Raw genomic sequence first — 11,417 nt, forward strand, 5'->3', positions numbered from 1 at the left:
GTGGGTTTAACTCTCCAGGCCCGTAAGGATCTGTCCTGCCACATCTCTTATTTGAGACACTCATTTTTGCTCTTCTTTTTACTGTGTCATTCTCAGAGCTCCAGAACGATTTATTTTGCATTACCCATAAAGGCAGGCACATTGCTAGGCACTCTCTGTGCTTGATGCTTTTTGAAGAATGCAGAATGCCTGGCTTAAAGAAACCTACTTTCTTAGAAAAGTTCCAGCTTAGAGGAAACCACCCCGTGATCACCCGCATGGAATCTCGGGCTGAGCAATGTGGTTTGCAGATCGCGGAGCAGGAGCCTGTGAAATCTGGGAAGCAGGCGTGTGCTGTGTGCAGAGGCATTCCAATAATAGTTTCAGATGCAGAGGACGGGTGAGCTGCTGTGACTCATGTCCCCAGAGCAAGCACGTCTCCAGGCAGAGGGGACGTGGGCGGGGACACTCACCCTTGGCCGAGGGGAATTACCTGGGGAGGCCAGGAAACAGGCCCTGGAGCGCAGACAGAAGCCTGGCGTGCACGAGGGCAGCCACGCTGACTCACACAGGAAGGCAAGAGGGCGATGACCAAATTTGAAAGAAGCAAGTCACCTATGTCAGGGAAGCCCTTAGAGAAACAGGAAGCATGATCAGCTGGTTTCAAGCTCAGAAAAGGAAAATTCAGTGTGTCCCCATGCCTTTGTTCTCACAGAAGTTTATCAAGGTGAGAGTCTGCTGAGCCCAGCGCTGTGGTTCTGAGAAGCGAGAGTCAGCTGCCTTCTCCGATGGGGCCTCCACAGCTTCAGAGTTCGTGCAGTTGTCTGTCTGCAAGAACTGCTGGAGGGGAAGAATCCTGGGTTGGAGGGCGCAGCACTGTGAGTCTCCTCCCCACCCTCACGTGTAATTACCATAGCAGACATGTATGGACAGAGCCTCCACCTTCAGTTTTGTGGGTTGTGACCAGCCAAAGGATGGCCAGGTGAGGGAGGAACTGTGCTCCCCAAGACAGGAGCCCAGGCACCAGCCCAGAGGAAGGTACATCTTTTTGTAATGTGTCTACCCAAATGAGCATACCTTTTCCCAATTACCACAAAGACACCCTGCATGCTAGCTGTGGCCCTGTCTACAGAGCACTTATTACATGCTAGAGTCTGTTAAGAATTTGGCACACATTGTCTCGTTTAATTCTTACAACGATCTTAAGAGACGGGTTTTTTTTTTGTTTTTTTTTTTGTGAGACAGTCTTGCTCTGTCACCAGGTTGGAGTGCAGTGGCACCATCTCGGCTCACTGCAACCTCAGCCTCCTGGATTTGAGCGATTCTCCTGCCTCAGCCTCCAGAGTAGCTGGGAACTTCAGTTGTGCACCAACACACCCAGCTAATTTTTGTATTTTTAGTAGAGATGGGGTTTCACCACGTTGGCCAGGATGGTCTCAATCTCTTGACCTCGTGATTCGCCTGCCTCAGCCTCCCAAAGTGCTGGGATTAGGGTTCTTTTAGTACCCCTGTTTTACAGATGAGGAACTGTAAGCACAGAGAGGGAATCTGCCTAATGCCACACAGCTATTTGTATCAGATTTGAAATTTGCACAAGGGCATGCTGCCTCCTAGAATGATTTTGTTTAGAACTAGATAATGATGATGATCATGATTATTTCAGTCTTAGGTAGTTGAAGCTCCCCTGTGTTCTCAGGGATGTCTCAGTCAGCCTAATATGCCTCTGGGGTAAACAGAGAATGGTGGAGTGTTGGCAAGTTCTTGGAGAGGTTGGCTCCACCTGTCCAGGGCCAGGCTGCCCCAGGGCCATGTGCCCTGGCTAAGTAGCCAGCCTCTCGTCTATGCTAGAGCTTGGTGTATGCCCAGCTGGCTAGGATCTCTGGATCTCAGGATCTCAGGCAAGTTCTGGTGCTTTTTGCGGATTGGATGATCTTGTGGATGAAACATAGGCTCTGAGTTCCGGAGTCCTATTTTCACGTTGGTCTGAGCTCCTGAGAAACACAGCAGTGAACTTCCTCATTGCAGCACAGGGCACTTCCTCCGGCAGCACAGGGCAGGGATCCACCTAAATGAACACAGGCTTGCCAGCACCCTATTTCCCCAATGCCCTGAGTGTGGTTAGACTTCTGGCTATGCAGGAGATTTCTGTATAGTTCTCCAGGTAATGACAGACAGGATAACCTGCCGCTCAAATGGAGTTGCCACTTCAAGAGAAACAGCAACCTTTATTCCAGAAATTCTGAAGCATCAGTCCCCTTAAAATCATATTCTCAGCCCAGGATTGGCATGCTAACAAGTTCCCAGGAAGTTTGATACCCATAGTTCTCTGGATTATTCTCCCTGAAACATCACTTTGGGCCCTTCATGCTGTGAGATGTAGGTCGCCATCCCAGCTAAATGAAATCAGCAGAGCTGACACTGAAAGTTCCTTTGTCCAATGAAAGCTAACAACTCTAGTATCGTGGCTGACCATCACATCATTTAAGGATCATTTTATTTTTAAGAAATAACTGGAGAGTTCGCTTGCAGTACCCTCAGGTGAAGGCTCTGGGGGGTGGGGCCACCTGTGACGACATGAATTGCCCTAAGGAAAATCATAGGAAGAAAATATATAGGTTTGAGTGACCTGGGCCATATTTTTGGGGCCCAGTGGTTCTGCAAAGCTAGAGATTTTCATATAGAAACGCAAACATTTGGAAAATGAGAGTAGATAAGGATCTGTGTTTCAGAAGGGCAGCTCACACCTCCAAGTTCAGGGATGAAAGGTTCTTCAGGCCAGAGGGTGCTGTACTTTCTCTAATTTCCCACCCAGACTCCCTCCTTCCTACAAATATAGCAGGCATGACCTGGGTTTTGATCTGAAAAGCATCACACATGCTTGTGGCCCAGAAATGTCTCTCTAATCTTCCCACACTTCATGCTTCTTTGGCTTTCCTTTGGCTCTGGAAGAATTGGGAACTGTGAGACAGCCCACCCAAAGGGCTAAGTCCCTGAGAGGGAACCCCTTAATCTATTAGCCCTCTGACATTTTGGGAGGGATTTCTTATCAACCCTGGCAGTTAGCTGAGATAATCAAGGCAGGTAAGGAGGCGGTGCCTGGATAATGGGATGGGAGAGGGTTAATGAGATCTGATAGGACATTGGGAGAGGGCGATGTGGATGCTGTTTCACAAGCCAGAGGCCAGGTCTGCTGCTCTGCTTACTTCCTTTACCCTTCTGATTAGAGCTGGAACGGTCCCTGCCCTCCCCACCAAAACCAGGAGTGCCCTCCCCACAACTTGCCCCATTGCTTAGATTCAACACTCTCTAAGAATCCAAACAGCTGACTACATCACATGTTCTGGCTTCTTTCTGTTTTAAAGGAATGAGGGCAAGTGTGTGCGTGCGTGTGTGTGTGTGTGTGTGTGTGTGTGTGTGTGTGTGTGTGTAGAAAGCATGTTGGGCTCTATAGCTGCAGATTTCCTTCCCTTGGGCTCTCTCAGCTTCTACCAGTTTGAACAATCCCAGGAACTGCACACAGAAGAGACAGCTGGCTATAAACGTCCTCCCCATGGGGAGACAGCGCCCAGGTAGAGCTGAAGCCGCAGCTGTCAGCCTCAGAAAGGGGCTGCGTCCCTGCAAGATGTAAATCCCAGACCTTGACCATCTCGCAGCAACCTGAATTTCATTTATTGGGTTAGCTGTGTAACAATGGGCAAAAAGTAAGGAGAACTGGCCTTCCTCTGCTTTCCTCCTAGCTATGAGCAGATACACAGGCTCCCAAACTTGTTGGAAATGAAGGTAGACAGTGAAGTTGGGCAAGGGACAGCCTCTGCGTGCCTCAGTTCTGTCAAAGGTAATACAAACCACTTGACCATAGAAGTTCCTGCTGGTTCTAAAGCTGTAAAATTCTGTAAGATGTTACCACTGTTAGTCTGGCACATATTTAGAGGTATGCATATGTAGAGAGACATTATATAGGTGTTTAACTTACATGAATTCAACTATACAAGTTCTGTCTCTTTTGCATACTTAAAAATAAAAATGCTGTAAAATTATATTTTATGTACACATACATGTTATATATTTATACAAACATAATACTGGGCAGGGTTATATGCCCAAAACCTTGTATAACTATACTTTATCAGTGACTTAGGTCTTTTCTCATTTATCTTTGATTGCACTTAACTTTAGAACCTAACCCCACAGAAGGTGAGATTCCACTGTAATTATTACAGTGTTGCTAAGGAGGCAGTGGAGTATAGGGAGAAAGGTGTGGGTTTAGAAGACAGATTGAGCTGGATTTAAGTCCTGGATTTGAATCTCGGCTTTGTTCTGTATTAATTGTGTGATCTTGGATAAGTTACTTCAGCTCTTCCAAGCCCAGTTTATCATCAAATAGGAAGAATAATGCCCATCTCACAGGATTATTGTGAAGGTTAAATGAGATCATGTATGTGACACTTATTACAGTGCCTGGGACAGTGTATCACTCAGCATATGACATTTATTACACATGATTCAGCCCACATACATTTACGTATCTAATGCTATTTTATAAAGCAAAATCAAACACGTCAGTAGCCATTTATGCAGAGCAAAAAACTCTGATGACCTACAGATCACACTTTCCCAAGATGTGCTCCAGATTTGACAGATGAGTCTGTGGCCATATAAATTTGAAATATTTTACATGTTACATACTTCTCCTCAAGATTCATGATATATTAATATGTTAAAGAGTCTAAGAAGTACTACAGCAGAAACACTTGCTTAACTTGGTTTGTCTCACCCCTCTAACACTTATTAAGAGCCCTAGGATCAGGTCCCTAGAGTCCAAAATACACTTTGGGAAGTGTTTCCAAGTGACCTAGGTCACTGTGGGCACAGGTTACTCTAGCTTCTAGAAACCCCCGGTTAGGCAGGTGGGGTCATGTGTGGCTGTTGGGTATCTCCACAAAGAAGGTCAGTATTTCTGAGTTTCACTGGCATCACAATCACCTGGGGAGCTTTACAAAAATGTACAATTTTTTGGTTCCACCTCAAAGCTGCTGAATCAGACAAGAAGGTCAGAAGCGTGCATTTTAAATAGGTATTACTAGCATCATACTAAATGTTAAGATGCACTGAGTAGGTGCCTGGAGTTAAATTCAAGCAAGTGGTAGGAAGAAGATCTCACATACTTCTCCCTCTCAATCTCCAAGTTTCTAGAGCTAATTTAACATGTGATTCAATGGACTGAAAGGATTCTTTCCCTGCTTCCTCACATGAACAGCACCAACGGGCAGGTTGGAGGGCTGCCATCAGCAGAGTTTAATGTAAGTTCCTTTAATCAGATTGCTTTCTTCTTTCTAGCTTGCTGAGACCCTGGCCCTCAGTAAAGCGGCTTCTTGATCTCTAAAGGAGCTGTTTCTGCCAAAGGAGGGTGTCACTTGGGAAAACCACACTGTGTGACCTGACTCCCAACCACAGACGCTTCTACATAGAAGTATTCAGATAATGGGTGGCATTGAAGGAGAAAGCCATGGAGAGCCACATGCAGCCTCCGGGCTGGAGGTATGAAAAGGGACAGAATGTTTTCTAACTATGGGAGAGGGGTGTATTAGAAGTTGATTCTATACTTACGAACCTTTCTGTTAGTAAGACTCTCCTTGAAAACCAGTAGGCTTAAGTCCTTGTTCTAACCTTTTGGAATGTAAATGGATCTTTCCAGGGGCGAGATAAGCCCAGTCTCCAGTTTTACAGAGATGTCTTCAAGGTCATGGGTCCCATAACCCAAATGCAAAATGTACCACTGGAGCTAACCTGAGAGCCTGTCCCAAGATGTAATTGTTTGTTTCTTAAGGATGTGGGAGATGTATTATTATTTCTTCTGCTTTGCTGCATACATTGTGTAAGATTTCATCCTGACCTTGTAGCCTCTTGCCAGCTACCATATGTGTGTGCTGTGTTGTGTGAATTCATAAATCAGTGTTGTTGTTGTTGTTGTTGTTCCACAGTGATGTAGAGGTTTCTGTTGTTTGGCTAGACTTTGAATTCCCTAATAGTAGGAATTGTAGGTTGGACTTCCATTGTACTATTCTAAGCAGTAATGTGAGGTTCTAAAAATTATGAAGACAGGATAAATTCTACCTTTGCTACAGCCAATGGAAGCTATCTGGGGGGAATTGGGGAGGAAGGAAGAAGGAGCTTATGAGCCTGGAGCACACTGAGCAAGAGCATTGAGTCATGGTGGGGAGTTGGGGATATGAAGACCCTCCCAATGTAATTGCCCACTGATTTCTTCCTGCCCACTGCACACACAGAATCAATTCATTGAGACTGCAGTATTGCAGTAAAAAAAGTGTTTAATTGATGTGAGGCTGGTCACATGGGAGACTGGAGTTACCACTCAAATCAGTCTCCCCAAAGGCTCAGAGGTTACAGATTTTCGAGGATAGTTTGGTGGTCAAGGGACTAGGGAATGGGTATTGCTGATTGGTTGAGGATACAATGATAGGGATGTGGAAAATGGTCCTCCTGTGCTAAATCCATCTCTGGGTAGGGGGCCATTCGACTGGTTGAGTGAGGCATTATGATTCTGGGTGAGGTCAGTCTGAAAAACATCTCAAAAGACCAATCTTAAGTTCTACAAAAGTGATGTTATCTACAGGGGCAATTGGGGAAGTCACAAATCTTGTGACTGCTGGTCACATGACTCCTAAGCAGTAAGAGATTATAGAAATTATACCTACATTTTAGCAGAATTCAGCCCCTTACATAATTCTAATCTTGTGGCCTTTCATTAGTCTTACAAAGACAGTTTCAGCCCCTGAATAAGGTGGAGATCAGTTTTAGGGAGGGACTATTATTATTCTTGCTTCAAACCTAATTTATAAACTAAATTCCTCCCATGGTTAGCTTGGCCTATGCTCATTCCTGGGCATTTTTATGTTTAACAAATTTGGAAAAGTTACTGGAGATTCACAGGAATTTGATTCTCCTCCAGGGATGATCTGCTTTGTAAAATGCAGAGGGAATGGGACAGTGGGAGAGGGTGGGGCTCTCAGACCACTCCCTTGCCGTTCACTTCTGGCCTCTTCAAATGCTCATCAAGCAAAATTTCTGGTTGAACCATATGGCTTTGATTGAAAAAAAGGAGGTTGGTATGTGGGAAAAGAGCAAAATTTTTTTACAATGGCATTGTTACAATCTTGATCAAATATACCACGTAACCTTCCCTTCCAAGGGTAATTGGTCAAACTCTTCTGTGTTTGACCGCCACTTCACTCCCCTACCACACATGCTAGCTGTTGTGTTTCTCCATTTGGCGTGACACAGGACAACTGGTCAGCTTTCTGTATAAAGGAAAGACAATATTTTCTTTTTAGCTAACATTTCCCTTTAAAGAACAGAAAGAAAAAAACAACTGGGGTCCCATGTTCCCATGGCTTCTATCCACTTTCCATTAGGCGCCCCATGCACCTGCTAACCAGAACTCAAGCAGCACTTCTGGATCACCATCGTGTTCCAGCTGCCCCCCACCTGGATAGTTCTGTCTTGAATTTCTTCCTGTTCCTTGACTATCTTTGACATAGTGACCATTTTACCTCTTTCTGGCCAGAAGTGGCTGTTCCTCAGTGGGGATGAATCACTTTGTACCCATAACAATGCTGGCAATCCCCAAACAGCAGACACTTTCCACTTGTTCAAAGTCCCTGAACAGCCTTTGAAGGAAACTTGACAAACAGTTACCCCTAGGTTAACACCTGGTGTGAGGCTGCATAGCTTGAAATATAACTTTACAAACCACTTCAAAGTTGCTGTAGATACAGGATTGGAACAGAAAGACCATTTCCCTCTAACCACTACAGCATATTTCCTTCTAGTCAAGCAGTAAGCCCCAACGTAATAGCAGAATTCCAGAGTCTTCCTGATTTAGCACACTGCCATTTTGTCATGGCTCATTTTGATCCCTCTCATTAGTCAGCCCAGTGTTACCATATCTAATAAATCAGGTATAGACTGGTTGCCTCCCAAAAGAAAGAATTTGCCTTCATTTTCTGTACCACACACAAGCAAGCAGTAATTTATACACTGCCTGGAAACCAGTAGCACAAACACTGATAAGTAAATGTTCAGCTGAAGCCAAGCTCCCCCTACTACTTGTGAAAGGAACTTGGATGCCCACTCTCAAGTGTCAATCATCTTGAATCACGCTGCTGTTGAATTTAGCTTTTTTTTTTTTTTCCAGAGTAGCATCTCCCATTAAGCCAAATGATGCCTTTGGGCACATTTTTCCTTTAAAATGTTTTACTGTATTTGAATGGAAAATAACTGAAATATGAAAAAAATGTAAGTCTATTTGGGTGGTTGGTTATATAGCCAGGGTTAAGTGTTTATATTTTAAGTTACTATTTTTAATCAAAAGTTTCCCAATAATTACAGCCTAAAGGAAACCACAGTAAAAATATTAACCAGAATTTTACTCAATGTAATGGATAATTACCAAAGAATAAATAAATCATATTTAGGAATAGGAAAGAAAGAAGAATGACCTTGTTAAAAGTTGTCAGCTTCACAGAGGTGAACCTCGTCTCCCAGCTCTCCTCCTCCACCCTCCTCGACTCGCCTTCCCACCTCAGCCAGGAGTTCAGTGACCTTCTGCACTTCCCCTCTGTTTCTATCGAAACTTGCCCATGGGAAAGATCCAAAACTCTTTCCATTATGACATAAATGATTGATAACTTACATGTTCCATGTTTTCAGATTATTCATTTATTTTAACAGACTGGAGAATGCTTACAACTAAAGAAAGAAGCCCTAACAGATGTCTCAGCAGTCAGACAATGGGTAAGGGATAGTTTTTGTCAGTAAGGGTGGTGGTACCGGGGCATTGTCTTCCAAACCTAAGTGAGATTGTAATAGAAGTTTTGAAGCTATTAATGAAATATGTCAATAAACATGAGATAAAATTACATGGTTTCACAGGTATATTGTTCTTAAAAAATATATTGTGTTCTAGGAATTTCAGTGGCTTCACTAAATGGAGTCAGTCTGACATGTAAGATTTGGGCATTTGGGAAAAGGAGCAAGAATGAACATTGAGGAGACACACACACATGAACACTTTAAAAGAGTGTACTATAGTCTTACAGTAAGTGGGTAGGAGAGGAATGGGGCAGAGAAAGCATCTGAGGTTCTTGGAAGACCTTGAAGGACCTGGGAACTATAGGACTATCAGACCCAAGGCCATTGCTCTGGGGTGCTCCAGACATCTGGGGAGGAAGAAACCTGGAGAAAGGCTGTAATATTAGGTAACTGGCAGGACATAGTGACCTTTTGTGAAGATAATTCCAAAAGCTATTATTCTCATGTTAGAGACCAAATATCTCAAGGTTCTGAAGAATCAGCCCCTGCCTTCCTCTCATCTCTCTCTACCACCTCCCATCCCCACACTAGCACTTTGCACTCCAGCCAAAGGTCTTTGTACTCGAATCACCCAATTTGAGACACTCTTACATTTCCCTAACCTTCTCTAGTTAACTCCTGCTAATCCTTCAGGTTTCAGTATGACACTTACATGCTCGGAGAAGCCACTCTGTCTCCTTGGACAAAAAAGACTTCGTTGCTCTCACAGATCCTGTACTTTACCTTAAAAACTACTGGTTTATTTGGGAGGCCAAGGCAGGCGGATCACAAGGTCAGGAGATTGAGACCATTCTGACTAACATGGTGAAACCCTGTCTCTACTAAAAATACAAAAAATTAGCCAGGTGTGGTGGCATGGGCCTGTAGTCTCAGCTACTCATGAGGCTGAGGCAGGAGAATCGCTTGAACCCGGGAGGCGGAGGTTGAAGTGAGCCGAGATCATGACACTGCACTTCCAGCCTGAGCAACAGAGTGAGACTCTGTCTCAAAACAAACAAACAAAACCTACTGGTTCTGCTTTGTAATTATGTGTTGATATGACAGTTGATATATGTCTGTCTCCCTCACTGCTCTGCACACACTGCAAAGATGGGACCATATCTTGTTGGTTTACCTTTGTGTTCCCAGTGTGAAGCACAACGTGTGACATATAATATGTGCTCAGTAAATGTTAATTAATTATTTGAATGAATGAATGGTACTTCTCATCAAGGCAGCTCAGGAGAATCAACAAGCTGTTTAGCCTTGAGCAAGTGGCTTAATCTCTCTAAACTTCAGTTTCCCTATCTCTAACACAGCATTAGTGATAGCACCTATTTCCAAGGTTGTTTGGAAAATTAAATGAAATAATGCATGTAAATCACTGAGTACAAATCTAGTATGTAAAACACAATAAATGTTTATTATTATTACTGTTACTACCTGTATCTTTGCACCAGCTTTCTCATCTATAAACTGATTGTTTTAAAGTTTCCTTCAGCTTTAAACAGGCTATGACTCCTACCTAATCCTAAAAGAAAAGTCCTTTGTTCTCTGGATTTGTCAATCTGGCAACTCTAACCATCAATATATTAACATTTTTTTTCCAGTTGAAAAAATTCTGCAGGAACGAGCAATGATTCATCAACTTGTAATAACATGCATGAATTTAAGACATGGCCATAATTATTTTATGAACTTGCATTTGATGTACCAGTCTTCACCGTTCTCATAAGATTCCGGGAAGTGGAAAGAGGGTGATTTGGAATGATAAAGCTCCTTTTCATCTACATACCTAAAGAGGGGTGCTTTTCTTTTCCTTTTGATGATCTTACAATAGGGTATCCTTGAAAAAGAAAACGAAAAGTAAGATATTTGCATTATACAGCCAAAATATTCAAGAGACCTCTGTTCCTCTTGGCATTTTCTAACTCTATTCTGTACCTTTCTGGATTTCAACCCACATGAAAGAAGCAATATTTATTACCTAGTAACTGGATAAACTATGTGTGATATTTAACTTCAAGTGCAAAATATTATCTTCTATGATCTTACAGTGTACTGGAGAGCTTTATGTCCATTTTGTGCCAGAGAAAGCTGAGGCTTCATGGAAGAAGATAATGACCTGAAGCCCATGTAGCTGTCCAGAGCTGAAATCAATGCCAAGCAAGCTCAAAGGTTTGGGCCTCATGATTAGACACCCCACTTCGCTTTGCTTACCTGCCAAATCCTGTAAGTGTGAGCTACACTTCATGTTTGTTTCCCATAAATACTTCCTTATTGATAATGTCAATAAAGTAAATTTCATCACCCACTTGGAATGGCTCCGTCCTTGTCCCGGCAGTGTTTTGCCTTCCAGAAGAACAGAACAATGCACCATAGTTTCCAAGTGCCTTTCATTTGCCACTGGAACTATTTGGATCATAATTCCGCCTTCTCAGAGCTTAACAAATAAAATATCTTGGTGCAAGCAATTATCTCTGTAATGGAGGGAATTGCAACGATAAGCACCTTTTACGCAAATTCCTGTGAGTTTTCAGTGCTTTATTTTAGGTTGACTCATACTG

The 11,417-nt window shown here is 43.3% G+C and overlaps 1 long non-coding RNA gene across 3 annotated transcripts; it reads left to right on the forward strand.

Moving 5' to 3' along the window:
• The first annotated feature begins 678 nt into the window (after positions 1-678).
• Positions 679-11,164, forward strand: LOC123573975 (uncharacterized). Of its 3 annotated transcripts, none has more exons than XR_006698734.2 (4): positions 679-857; positions 5,317-5,517; positions 8,731-8,793; positions 10,908-11,164. It is a non-coding gene; the product is annotated as an uncharacterized lncRNA (long non-coding RNA). The 3 variants fall into 3 exon arrangements; XR_012413705.1 differs by having other exon boundaries at positions 679-706; XR_012413706.1 differs by lacking the exon at positions 679-857 and adding an exon at positions 4,895-5,279 and having other exon boundaries at positions 5,365-5,517.
• Positions 11,165-11,417: the final 253 nt, after the last annotated feature.

This window comes from Macaca fascicularis, chromosome 6, assembly GCF_037993035.2.
Source record: "Macaca fascicularis isolate 582-1 chromosome 6, T2T-MFA8v1.1".
In the NCBI taxonomy this organism is placed as follows: domain Eukaryota; kingdom Metazoa; phylum Chordata; class Mammalia; order Primates; family Cercopithecidae; genus Macaca; species Macaca fascicularis.